Raw genomic sequence first — 14,483 nt, 5'->3', positions numbered from 1 at the left:
TTGTGTATCGTCTTTGTCTTGGATTAATGTTTATTAAAGTTTTAAAGTGTGTTGATGCTACTTCGTTCTCCTGACCCTTTATTTTAGTTGACTACAACCACTAATACCGTAACACAAGTGATGTAATGCTCGATTTCTCCAAATCTGTTCTGACGAAAAATCTAACTCAAATCTGAGTTTTGAGTGAACTATTCCTTTAATTTACCAATCTCATATGGTTCAGTCAATATATGGATTTCTACATGCGTTTCCCAGATAATTTTTCTTGAAACTGTGTTTCCACTTAAAAACTCATGTATTTTGTAAAAGAGACTAGTTTCGCCTGCCCTCTCTTATCTAGCAACACATCCCGCTGAAAAGCAGACCTTGATGAATGGTTTTAAACATGACCTTTGCATATAGGTGACCTACAGCCAATAGTGTTGCCCGCTTCCTATCAGGACAAAACCATAAAAAGTGCTGAGGAAGCACCCATAACTCATAGAGTCTAGAATGAGCCATACAAACTTATATTTATTTGATAAATTCTTTGAACTTGGACCTGTATTTTAACTCTATGTGCTGTTCCAATACTCAGAATTTTTTAGATAAATAGTGAGCACTAAAAATCTCATGCATTGTTTTTGTGTGTCTGGCTTCAGATACAACTGAGGAGAAAGTCCTTTTGTGACATACAAAACATGTTTATATTTTCTTAAAACCGAATGCTAATGTGCATGCTGTTCAGTATAAACAGAACCTGAGAGCACAAAGTCTGAGCCGCTGTTGTGCTGCTGATAAGACTCAAAGCTTCTGTGATTTTGAGAAAGAAACATTTTGCATTGCATTTGGATTACTTTGAGATCAAAAAAGCAAATAATCCACAGTTTATGTATGAGGATTTGAGGTCAAAACGTCTATATGATAAATGTTTACGCTTTGTTCTTAACATTTAGTAAAACTTGAGAAGGAAGAATGGCTTATTTTGTAGCAGTAAATTATAATTCTTGCAGATCATTACTGAAGCTTGGACACTTTTTTTGAAAGTTAGTTTACTTGATGTGTGATGTACAAAGAAAACTAGTAAAAAAATATTTTTATGTGTCTTTTCCAATCATGCAGTAGTTTAGTATAGTATCAATTATTTATGTGTAAAATAGCTATGAAATTATCTTTATGAAAACAAAAAAAGTCTGCCGTTTTATCACAAAAATTTTAAAAATGTAATTGTAAATACAGTGCACAGCATAAATGAGAAAAACCCCTCTGAATAAATATAAAAGATGTATTTTCTTAATGATCACTAATATAATTCATGGAAAAATTGCAAAATTTAAACATATACTTAATAAAAACAACTAATTATGCACCAATATTTTCTGTGAGATAAGTCAATTAGCCAATTTTGTTTAAATGAAGGATTGCAGAAATGAGTACACCATAGATTTAATTCAGCAAATGTATAATATTCTAGTACATAGTATGTCCTCCAGAACTTTAAGTATACTGCTCTGACACTTCTTGGCACTGAGCAGACAAGTTCATGACAAATTTTCACATCTTTCATGTTTAACTCCTGGAGGACGAGCTCCTTAAATGCTCTGGTCTGGGAGTTTTGCTCAGCTCGTCTCTACAGAATCCCCCACAGCTGCTCAAGAGCATCAAGATTGAGGGAAATACATGTCTACTGAAGGATTTTCACCTTGGGAGAATGAATATCTTCATTGTCATGCTGAAAAATGCCCAATAATGCAGGGAATGAGGGGAGGGTAGCATCTTCTGTTTCAAGTTTTTGTATTACATCACAGAGTGGTGTGTGAATTAATGACAGCATTGATAAAGCACAAACCTTCAGCACTCATTCATATAAGAGCTTTATTACCACTGAACGTCACTGTGGGTACAAAGCATTTCTCACTGTACTCCTCCTCTAGCAACACCAGAACATTTTGGATGCTTTTGGATCCGAAATGATTGACTTGATCTCTTGAGACCAGAGCATGGATTCACAGAATTCTATATTTTGTAAATATGGGTCTTGGAAGAGGTTAAATGAGTTTATTTTGCTGTGGCTACAGTAGGTAATTCTAGTGGTAACAAAAACCATGCATGTCACTTCTGCAGGTTAATAAAGTTAATAAAGAGATAAAGTGTCACTCTTTTCATAGCTTTTACCATACTTTTCATAGCTTTGAGACACTTGCATGTTATTTCGCCTGCTCTTTTTCTAGCAAAAATTCACTCATCCCTAAATGAAAACTTAAAGTGAAGACCTGATTATTTCAGGAGCCTTGTCACAAGTCCATTGTTTTTAAATGTCAGTGCTACTTCTGCTATATTTTCACACTTAAAACAATAATTTGGTATTCCTCTTGTACCATTGTCCTCTTTTAAGCTAAGAAATAAGTTACCTGACAGTTCTCTCCCAAGTGGTTCCACTGCTGCCAGCATTAAGTCGAAGTTCAGTGGGATATATAACACTTTTAATTGTCAGGAAATTACTTGTCTTTAAAAGTTGTGGTTCAATATGCTTACTTGTTGATCAAAAATATCCTTAAACCTATACAAATTTTTATTTAATTTTTTTTCTGGAGGGTGTACTCATTTTTGCAACACATCATTTTATCACTTTGATAAGAAAGTCTTATTTTGCTGAATAATTTTGACATTCTTCTTTGGTAATTGATCAAGCAGGCTTGTTGAAACATTATATCTCCAAAGAACCCTAACATGTAAGTAAAGAGTAATTGCTGAATTTATTAAGTTTTAGAGGGGGTGAACTCATTTATGCTGTGCACTGTAAATGTATGTTCTATGTAGATAAGGCAACCCTTATGTATTAGTTCCCATTAGTTGGCAAGTCGAGCAGAGAGTCATTAATTCATTCAGATTTGGAAGAAAATTCCCCTTGTCGCCTTGAGGCAGGAGATGTTGTCTTTCGTCTTTCAGTCATACTGTAAGACAGACCTCGCTTTCTGTTCATTAATTCCATTCACGCTGTCATGAATATGAGTGATAACACTCGTAACTACAGGCCTGAGACTGAGAATACTTTGGAGTAAAAGAAACTGTGATGAATGCGGGTTATTTTCACATCATTCTCTAGTTTTAATCAGCTGTTTGAATATTAAGATTAAGTCGCATTAAAAAATCACTCTGGCTCTGAATTTGTTTTGTTTTTTTAAACTGTGGGTCTTTATGTAAATTTTAAACTCTATATCAGTTATAACTTTTTTTTTTTGCATTTACCTCAGCATCAAGAAAAGCACAGTCTTTTATTTTCTATAATGCAAGTTTTTTATTTTTTTATATTTAGTTTTTTATTGCTTTCACATTTTCTGAACATTATTATGCGTATAGATCATCTTGTAAAAAATGGTTACAGGACTGCACAATAATAAAAGATTTAGATTTATGGTCTATACTATATGCTGTATTATCATTCAGAAAATATTTAATATTAATTTTAACATTGTTATATACCTAATTTGATGATTATAATTCTTTCCCATAGTTTAGTGTGTGCTATTCTGACTGCTGATGTTTAATAACAACCCCCATTGTAGGACTGTCTTATGCCCAGTGACTTTTGTTGCTAGGCAACGGAGCTTGGTCTGACACTAGCGTGGTTGTCCTGAGCAGAGAAATGTGATGAATATATTGCATGATCAACACAGCTCAAACAGCTCCGGCCCTGAGAACACAAAATTAAATATTGACACCTTCCAGTTATTCCTCCTCAACAATGCACATGTAACTGAACAGTCTCCTTCACTCTTAGAAATAATGGTTCTAAATAGAATCGACAGTATTTTACGGCTTGATACGAGATGAGAACCTTTGAGTACACCACCAATAACTTAAAAAAGAAAACGTTAAGAACATTTGCAATCACTCATATAGCCAACTCAGGTGCCATACATCAAAAAATGAAGCTTCTTCAATGGTTTTTTGCAGCACCTTCAGTTTTTAGTGTGAATTTCACTTATGGGCTGATGGAATCAGTTCTATTCCCAAACTGCTCTTCCCTCCCTCTCCACTGTATCATGTCCTATATTCTGTCTAGGTAATGTCCTAGATTCTTCCCAACACTCATTATTTAGACACTAAATGGCAGAGCAGAGATCAGAGGCCTTTTATTCAGCTGCTGTCAGCACAAAGTAAAACTGTTTATTTTTCTTTGATGGCTCGAACCATTCAAGTCTGAGATATTTTATATTCAACAATATGTATGTGATCCGTAAAAATGCTAGTGCAGAATCATTCCAGGAATCTAGGCATTTGATTTACTCGTTGCTATGGGCAACTGTCCTGCCCGTGTGTCCATGTGTGAGCTCATGTTTTAATTAGTCATCTCATCATGTAAATGCAGTCATTATACACTGAACAAAATTATAAACGCAATTTGTTTTTGCCCCCATTTTTCATGAGCTGAACTCAAAGATCTAAGACTTTTTCTATGTACACAAAAGGCCTATTTCGCTCAAATATTGTTCACAAATCTGTCTAAATCTGTGTTAGTGAGCACTTCTCCTTTGCCGAGATTATCCATCCACCTCACAGGTGTGGCATATTAAGATTCTGATTAGACAGCATGATTATTGCACAGGTGTGCCTTAGGCTGGCCACAATAAAAGGCAACTATAAATGTGCAGTTTTATCACACAGCACCTGCATGAGTTCCTTTCTTCTGCTTAACGAATGTGGATAACCAATCAGCTGATGATCTCCATGGAAAAAATACTATGGAAGTCAATGAGAAAGTTAAAATGACCTTTAAGAATGTTGTATATATACATTCTTATTATGTGATTATACAAAAACCATAGCATAATAAATTTTGAGGTTTGTTTCTAAAAAATAAAACCTAAAACTAACCCTCATAAAATGGTTAGTTCTAGTCCTCTATTCTGATTGGTCAGCAGCTGAGTTTTAATAACGATAAAGCAGGGCTATATGACCGCTTCACCCAACGGTTCTGTGTATCACTGCGTAACTAAGGCAAGCCGTTTTGACTTTTATTCCTTCTCAGGATATGAATTCTTGATATCAACAATTTAGTTTTTACTAGTTAAAATGTTAATTCTTGATATCAGGAGTTAGATTTCTACAAGTAACAATGGCTATTTTTGATATCAGCAATTACATTTCCACTAGTAACAATGTTAATTGTTGATATCAAGAATTAAATTGTTGATATCTGTAATTGTATTTTCACTAGTTAAATGTCACCATAGGCTGCCATTGAAAATCAATTGTTGATATCAAGAATTAATTTCTTACTAGTTGAAATTACAGTTTCACATATCAGAAATACAATTCTTACTAGTAAAAATGTAATTATTGATATCAACAATTAAATTGTCACTAGTGACAATGTTCATTTCTGATATCTGAAAATGTATTTCTGATATCAACAATTAAATTCTTGATATCAAAAATTAACTTTGTCACTATTGACAATTAAATTGTTGATATCAAGAATTCATATCCTGAGAATGAATAAAAGTCAAAACGGCTTGCCATACGTAACACCCTCAGCAACACAATCAATACTAGGCCTATAACGTTAGCATTAAAACTATTCCATGTACTATGTATTTCAGCAAAACTGTTTGATATTTATTTTATGAAGTATGAGTCACCCCTGCTGGCATTATGTTGCATCATTGACTTTTATTTTGAGACCACCCCTTCCCCGTCAAAGAAATTCTTCTAGTGCGGGCGATATGTCAATGTGTATCAATGTGCATGTGGAAGCCCACATTTTCGGAAGTGAAGAAGGAAAATTACTGAATTTATTCGTTTTCTGTTTAAGGTATGATTCTGCCTGTCCATCAGTTTACACTGTAATGAGGCTTGCAAACTTGCACTGTGCCACGACGGAAAACATGTTTTCTCATGCTGAGAGATAAACAGATGTATGTGTGTGAGAAAATGCACACAAAAATAAATGACACATGGATGAGAACAGTTCCTATGTTACCGGAACATTCTCTTGCTGATTACTGTTGCTGTCAGGAACTATATTTTTTAGCAGAAGGACAGCATTTAACAAACTTAATTCAAAAAAGTAAGTGAGCCGTGCTGGAGTGCTCTGAGCACTACGCTCAGGTCCCAAGAGGGTATAGAGGGAGGCTGAGGAGGATTCAACCTTCTCGCCCCACTAAGGAACCTGATGACCAGGTCATGGTTCCCTACCGACTTCCCTTCCATGGGGTCATGATTAAGGGTGGAGGGAGACAGCCTTTCCAACTCTTGCTGCAGAAAGGAAAGCACGACTCTGATCCGGCATCTCTTGGCTTTTTTTCGGTGAGAAGAACACCACTCGACGAACAGGTTCCACTTCAAGGCATAAGCGTGTCTTGTAGACGGTGTTCCCGCCGAAGTGATGGTTGTCCCCTATTTCTTTGAGTAGTTCACCTAGAACCTCAGCGTCCTGTCCTGGGACCAGACATATTTTCCAGTTTCCAGATTTTTCAGAGGTCTGGACATGGGTGCCACAGGATGCCCCGTCTCTGAGTCAGTAGATCCTTCCTCAGAGGAATCTACCAGGGAGGGGCTGTCACGAGGAGCATTAGTTCTGGGAACCAGGTCCGGTTGGGCAAATAGGACGCAACGAGCAAGACCTGCTCCTTGTCCTTCCTGACTTTGCACTGTGTCTGTGCAAGAAGTCTCACTGGGGGGGGAACGCATATTTGCGCAGGCACCACGGCCAGCTGTGTACGAGTGCATCCGTGCCGAGTGTTCCCTTGTGCACCTGAGCTGCTCCGAAATATCTCCAAATCAGCTGGACCATCTGGGGATGGATTCTCCATTCTCCTGGGAGTCTATGGAGGGACCGGCTCTTTCACGTCCTTCACCAGTAGGACTGCGATCTCCGCACACAAGACATGAGCATCGGCTGCCTTCACTGATGTGAACTAGATGCCCCTGAACTGAATCGCATAGCTGAGTCTGATGGTCCACAGGAGCCAGCGAGATGGGTTGGGTAGCACTAGCCAAGAACCCAGATACCATATACAATGTGCATTGGCTCGTTTAGTTTACACTCAAAGTAGATTGGTCTCTCTAGCGAGATCTCAAATTCGTCGGTCATCGACGTGACATCAAGGGTGAAAAGGAAACGACTGAAAGGGAACCTAAAATCAGTACCGCTGCTCCCTATATGCAGAGTACGCAGTTTGCGTAGGGCACAAACTCCAAGGGAGGGCAGGGGCACCATCCCAGTTGCCACATTTTTGCTATAGATGACACAGCCTCTATAATTTCTTCAACAAAAAACATGTGGACATCACAACCCTTACAAAAATTAACCATGGTTTTTATTTAAAACTGCTTAATTTTCTTTTGCGTGATTTCTGAATGCTTGAGAATATAAAATAAATCAGACAACTGTATTAAAGGGGACATAGCACAAAGAGTTTCACCCAATCTCATGTTAATCTTGAGTACCTATAGACTAGTACTGCATCCTTCATATCTCCAAAAAGTCTTTAGTTTTATCATATTAATAAAAGAAAGATACAGCTTTACGATTCTCTCCGGAAAAAGCCGAGCTCCTGGAGGCGTGCCGTGTGGGCGGAGCTATAGAGTGACGAGCACTTGCGCCGATCACCAGCAAAACAGAGACATTTGATGCAGTTTTACTTACCGTCTGCAGTTCTGAATCATGACCGGGATCTTTTATAGCAGGGACTGCTCCATCTCTCAGTATCAAATGATGTGCAAATCCAGCGTCGAACTGGGCCTAGTTTATAAAACGTTCGTCAACAAAACACTTGAGAAACTCCATTGCTGCCCCGGAAAAACAAACTGCATCCACTGTTCACGTCACGGTGGGTTCCTTTGGGAAGCTGAACATCTTTCCCTCACAACCAAAAACATACTTCTTTAGAGACATTCTTAATAGCCATAGGTAACTATCTAGAGCTACAATTGTCATTTGTAAATAATACAATTTAAGTAAATTTATTTATTTATTTACTTTTATATTTTATTAAAGTTCTATTTTGACCCCTATAGTAAGTGTTTTTTTGTTGTTTTTTACTTTCATGATATTTGAGGGAGGGGGCACAACAGTACAATCCTGCTTAGGGCACCCATTTGGCCAGCAGCGGCCCTGCCTAAAATGAACCACTTCAGAGTGTTGTGTATACCTCTTTATTAGGTTAGCACACAAAAACATCTTTGCAACATTTTGAGAATGTTTGTTCATAAAATAAAAACCTGAAAATAACAATTAGGGAGCCCAGCATGTACATTTTCCAAAATAGGAACCATACAGTAACGTTGGTGGAACGTTCTTTGTTTTCTGGGAGGTTCTAGATTTCAGCCCAACCGATTTAAACGCTTCTGACAAAATAATAATATGCTAAACAACATATTTAACTAGATTTCTTTTGATTTAAAACTTAAAAAGCATAAGCTTTGCATCACAGACCTTTACGTGCTGCAAGATCAGTCTGGAGAAATGCCATGCAGTTTTTGTGTAGCGCAGACACAAATGCGGTTACGGCACGTCTCGGCGTCTGTGGTAATCGCATTTTACGTTTGCACAAATCGGATCACTCTGTTACACAGGCACACATTCACCAACCCAGACGTCAAATTATGTGCTGTTAAAAATGCCATCTCACACCAAACAAACAATATTGGCTGTTTTTTTTTCACATATCATCCTGCCATTGGCCAAACCTGAACAATCCAATTACTATCAGCCCTTATGACCTTTTTGCTTTTTTTGCTTCACTTTATTGTCATAACCTTTGCAAAGTTTTATGAACATAAACATGTCCTACTTCAATCTAATCTGAGCGAAGGCCTGGAACACCAACACGAATCTGATCAATTATTCATTTAGCAGCCTGGTGAACGTATGGTACATCTCTCAAGTTCTAGTTGTAGCTTTATTGTGGCCCAAGTTTTATGTGTGTCAGCACTCCTAATTTAGGATTTCAGCACGACAAATGTGCTGCAACAGCTCAAGGAGATTATACATGCCAGCAAGTCACCCTTAGAGCTTTTTGGCTACTTCTGTTATGTTTCCATGCCCCGCGACCCATCCTAAATGGGCTATAACATGTCATTTAGAGATGGCTGCATTGCTGAGTGAGCATTGAGGGTTAGTTTTCCTGCTTATTGAGTGCTGAGATAGATTTTGTGTCTCTGCAGGTTAATAATTCACTTGCAGTTGAGAAAGCTGTGATGGCAGTATTGTCTTCCTGACCTCAAACAGCTGGTGCTGCTGCGAGGGCCAGATGGCTGCACGCAGAGCTGTCAGAGCAGGACACGGGACTGTCAGATTAGATGAGTTTCTGTCCTCCATAGCTGATTTTTTAGGCAAAGGGACATAGAAGTAATCAATTACTGTATGTGTAGAAAAGTGGCACACACCATAACGTTCACACCATAAGTGCACGTTTAAAATTGATGAACTTTGGCTCACTTGTTGCGATGAATATCGAGGGGACACTATTTGCTGTCTTCCTGTATTTCTGAAATTGTTGTTATTATTATTGTTGTCATTGTTGTTACACATTATTGATCATGTAAAATATTATTTGTTTTTGTTTGCACTACTGGAGGTCACAAGAAGAACTTTGTAGTTGTTTGATGTTTGAAGAAGAAAAACTTTGTCTTACCTGTCATGTTGAATTTTCATTTTCTTTTCATGTTTCTTGTTCTGATGTTTTTCCTTGCATGTGAAATTTTGTATATAAAATAAATAATTGGAAATTATTATTATTATTAATGTAAAATATTTTGTTTGTTTTGTTTTCTATTGAGCTGGAGGTTTTTAAATGTTCTTTAGACCATCTCTTCGCTGACTGCAAGAAGCCGAAGAAAAAAGCTTACCTGCTCTATGCTGTTCTTCACCGCTCCCACCGTCAAATCCAGCCACCAGCAGTGGATAGCTGTCGACGAAACCATGTCTTTGACGGCATCTGATGCTGACGAGTGGGCGTGTTCCGGCGAAGAGCCCGAAGCTCCCCCTCCATCTCAGTTTGCGCGGCCCAGCGTGGATTCGGAGCTGATCCGCGTTCTCACGGGTGCTGTGGAGGAACTAGGCCTGGCATGGACAGCCCCGGAAGAGCCTGCCCCCGGCTTCCTCGACGAGTGATTGCTCAAGGATCGCCGTCAGCCTTCCTGTCAACAGCGACCAGCTCCGTTCATGCCAGAGGTCCACGAGGAGCTCACTAAGACCTGGCGAGCCCCTTACTCGGCTCATGTAAACACTTCCACCTCAGCAGTTTTCACCACCGTTGACGGCGCTGAAGAAAAAGTGTATTGCAAGCTCCCCCCTCTCGTGTATTGCAAGCTCCCCCACATCTGCCTCCGCCGACAAGCCGTGGACTGAAGACTGCAACGCATCCTTCAAAGTCTTGCAGGATGACGTCAGCGCTAGCCAACAGAGCCTATGCAGCGGCTGGCCAGGTTGGTTCAGCCCTGCATACTATGTCCATATTCCAAGTATTTCAGGCCAAACTTCTCTGGGATTACGGGTCTGGCCGAGATCACGGCGCGTTTGTGGAGCTCCAAACGGCCACGGACCTGGCTCTGCACGCTACCAAGACAACGACGCAGGCGGTGAGCAAGGCCATGGCCAACCTTGTGGTGCTGGAGCGCCACCCATGGTTTAACCTCATGGATATCAGGGACGCGGAGAAAATGGCCTTCCTTGATTTGCCTGTTTCGGTCAAAGGACTCTTCGGTCCAGCTGTGGATGGCTTTACGGAGCGCTTCACCGAGGCACAGCGGACGGCGCAAGTGCTGCATCATTTCCTACCCAAGCGCTCCAGCACGATGACTGTTTCAAGCCACCCCAAGCCAGCGTTCACTCAGCAGCCTGCAAAACCGGCGTAGCCTCAGCTCTCGCAAAAGCCGGAGCCAGGGCATCAACAGCTTTCCAGATCGGCGAAGAGGTATCCCTTCCCCAAGTGTCAGGGCCCCTGCCCTCGCGTAACGCTGGACCCTGGGCCTCAGAAGCCATCCTGATCTGTGTGCGGCGAGGAAGAGGAGAGGGATAATTCTTGCGGATGCCAGAATCCCCTCGAAGACAGCTCGCAGTTATTCCCCACCCCTTCGATTGCCTCTGAGTGGTGACGGTGTTATAACAGGGCACGTCCCGTCAGTTCAGTGTGTGCCCAAACCACCGCTGTGATAGCGGATACTCGCATGCAATAAAGAGCAAATTTCATCTCCCTGCAGACACACATGTCAGTTCTTCCCCTGTCGGTGACAAACAGTCATCAGTAAAGCCTCTCGTGCATGTCTGCTCTCTCCCTTCCGGCAGAGAACGGTCATTACTAAAGGCAAAATCACTCACGAGGACCAGCTCCCCACAAGGCAAGCTGCCCTCGATGAAGATGTCCACAAATGTCAGTTCGCCCCCTGCGGGCGGCGATATGTCATTAATAAAAATAGAACCTCTCGCCTCCCGGCTATCGGCTTGGAAAGCCATCCCAGGTGTGTCGAGTTGGGTTCTAAAGACCATAGAACGAGGCTACTCGCTCCAGTTCGCTCGCAGGCCACCTGCATTCCACAGCGTGGTGCAGACCTTCGTGCAGGACAACGAATATCATGTTCTCAGAGCCGAAATGCGCACAATGCTTGCAAAGGGTGCCGTGGAAATGGTCCACTTATTGGACAGCGAGTCAGGCTTTTACAGCTGCTACTTCCTCGTTCCCTCTGAGGCAGATGGGAATCTGGATATTGAACTACCTCGACGACTGGCTGGAGCTAGCCGACTTAGAACGGCTACTGATCACTCACAGGTCATTGTTGCTCAACCACCTGGAGCACTTAAGGTTGAAAATCAACTCATCCAAGAGTTTTTTTGTTTCCCAGACAACGAGCGGTCTTTCTGGGAACAATCATAGACTCTGTGCAAATGTGGGTTTGGATTACGCCGGAACGTTGGAACGTCAAACTGGGGTCTTCACGTCCCCTCAAAGCCTTTCAGAGGTTGCTCGGCCTCATGGCCGCTGCCTCCTCAGTCATTCCTCTGGGCCTGCTGCATATGAGGCCCCTCCAATATTGGCTAAAAACTCTCGTTCCGTCCAACGCTTGGCACCTGGGCCACACTCACGTCAAGGTAACCCACCACTGCCTCAAAGCTGTGGCCCCTTGGACAACTTCTCGCCTGTTTCAGTCAGGCGTTCATTTGGAGACGACCTCCAGGAGGAAGATGGTCACGACAGACGCTTCCAGCTCGGGCTGGGGTGCTCTGCACGAGGGCAATCTGGCGTACGGCTCCTGGACGACCCACGAGTGACGCCTGCATATCAACTGCCTCGAAATGATGGCTGTTTGTCTGGCCCTGAAGACCTTGCTGCCAGCCTTAAGAGGACATCATGTCCTAATCCGGTCGGACAACACAACGGTGGTAGCCGGTTATCAGGCAGATCAGAGAAACGAAGTGCTCTCTTCTTCTCGTGGCCCCCCTCTGGAGGAACCAAGTTTGGTTCCCAGAGATGATCCAGCTGCCGTCTGCTGCACCGTGGTCAATTCCACTGAGGAGAGATCTTCTCTCACAAGCGCAGGGCAAGATTTGGCATCCCCAGCCAGAACTGTGGAGCCTTCATGTCTGGCCGCTCGACGGAAGGTTGATCGACTCCCAACGGGATTCGCCAATACCATTTTAGAGGCTAGAGCTCCGTCCACACGGCGTCTCTATGCCCTTAAGTGGTCAGTCTTCAGCGACTGGTGTTCAGCATGTAATCAGGATCCGATTTCATGTGACGTGTCCCACGTGCTTATTTTTCTACAAGAGTTGCTGGACAAGGGGCGCACCCCTTCCACGCTTAAGGTCTATGTGGCATCTATCGCAGCAAATCATTCTCCCGGGGCGGGCCAGACTATTGACAGAAATTAGTTGGTTGTTAAGTTCTTTAGAGGCGCTCGGCGGTTGAATCCTCCTCGCCCTAAGACTGTACCGACCTGGGACTTCTATAGTCCTCCGCTTCAAACAGCTGGCTGAAGGGTCATGATGCTCAAAACCGCTCTGCTTTTGGCCCTAACGTCTGTCAAGCGAGTGGGTGACTTGCAAGCCCTATCTGTCAGTGCTTCCTGTCTTGAGTTCGGACCCATGACTGTAAGGTCGTTCTTCGGCCGCAAGTACCGAATGTACCGAATGTGCTCACAATTCCGTTCAGAGCCCAGGTTATCTCCCTTAACCTGGCATTCCCCGCATCGAATGGTGAGCAGGGACCTAACTTGCTATACCCAGTCCGGGCAATGCGAGTGTACTTTGAGCGTTCTAAGTCATTTAGACAGTCCGGACAGCTCTTTGTATGCTTTGGAAGCCGATCTAAGGGGCTGCCGGTCACAAAGCAAAGGCTATCCCATTGGATAGTAGAGGCTATCGCCCTGGCCTATACCTCAGCGGGCATACAGTGCCCTATAGGTGTGAAGGCCCACTCCACGAGAGGAATGGCCTCCTCCTGGGCGTGGTCCAACGGAATCTCTATTGGGGAGATTTGTGAGGCCGCCGGATGGTCGTCACCGCCGACCTTTATCAGATTCTACAGTTTAGACGTCCCGGCCCTACAGGCACGGGTTCTATCTGCTTAGTGCTACTTTTCTCCCTTCGGGCGGACAAGGCTTATGACAAGCAGACCCTAGATACTTCTCGGGTCTCTTTATAGCTTGGACTCACAAGGCCTACTCTGAGCATGCCTGAGCTGAGCTCGCGGAGTAGGCTTAGTTCTGCTTCTGCTTATAGCACGGCACTACTGGATGTGTTCCCCGTTAGCAGTCGTCAATAAAAAATGACGACGCAGCGGGAGTTCCCTTTCAATAGGGAACGCTCCGGTTACTCACGTAACCTCGGTTCCCTGAGATAAGGTTAACTTTATAAAGAGTTTAGTGATGGTTGAAATAGACAAACTTTGGCTTACGTGTCAGGATAAATATAAATTATCAAGGAGGCACTATTTTGTCACTATTCTTTTTGAAGTGAAGTGATGTTACATGTCTGTCTTCCCTTGTGACCTAGTTTTCCCCGTGTTGTGTAATTAGTCATTGTGTTCACCTGTCAGTCCTCGTTATCTGTCCCTTTATAAGTTCCTGTGTTAGTATGTCTGATTGTCGGTTAATAGTTCATTCATAGGTGTGTGTGCTGTTCCCTATGTGTGTCTGCTCCTGGATTATATATTAAAGGACTGTTTAATCATCTCTGCTCGTCGTGCGCTCCTTGCCTCGCACAACACCCGTAACAAGTGAAGTATGTCACTTCACTTCACTTCATTTTAAATGCTCTCTATCTTCAGTTCTGATGGTTTTTCTTCCATAAGCAATTTAGTATATAAAATAATAATAAAGGATCTTTTTCGTTTTGAAAGCATAACAATCAATAATTCACACTGATATAACAGTGGGTTAAGGGCCAACACTCCAGTGCTTGCTTTATATAGATTTTTTTCCTCAGAATTGCACTAGCAGGACAGTGGATGTCTATTCAGGTTCATTCTGCATATCTTTCGATCCAGCTCTGCACTCCT

General features: G+C 42.2%; 1 protein-coding gene across 1 annotated transcript in view; it reads left to right on the top strand.

The window, feature by feature from the left end:
* LOC306880451 (low density lipoprotein receptor adapter protein 1-like) overlaps nt 1–14,483 on the top strand; it is a 44,531-nt gene that overhangs the window by 12,164 nt on the left and 17,884 nt on the right. The gene's annotated exons all lie outside the window — the stretch shown is intronic.

The sequence above is a fragment of the Barbus barbus genome, assembly GCF_936440315.1.
Source record: "Barbus barbus genome assembly, chromosome: 14".
NCBI classification, from domain to species: Eukaryota; Metazoa; Chordata; class Actinopteri; order Cypriniformes; family Cyprinidae; genus Barbus; species Barbus barbus.
This window is presented reverse-complemented; position numbering and strand designations above follow the sequence as displayed.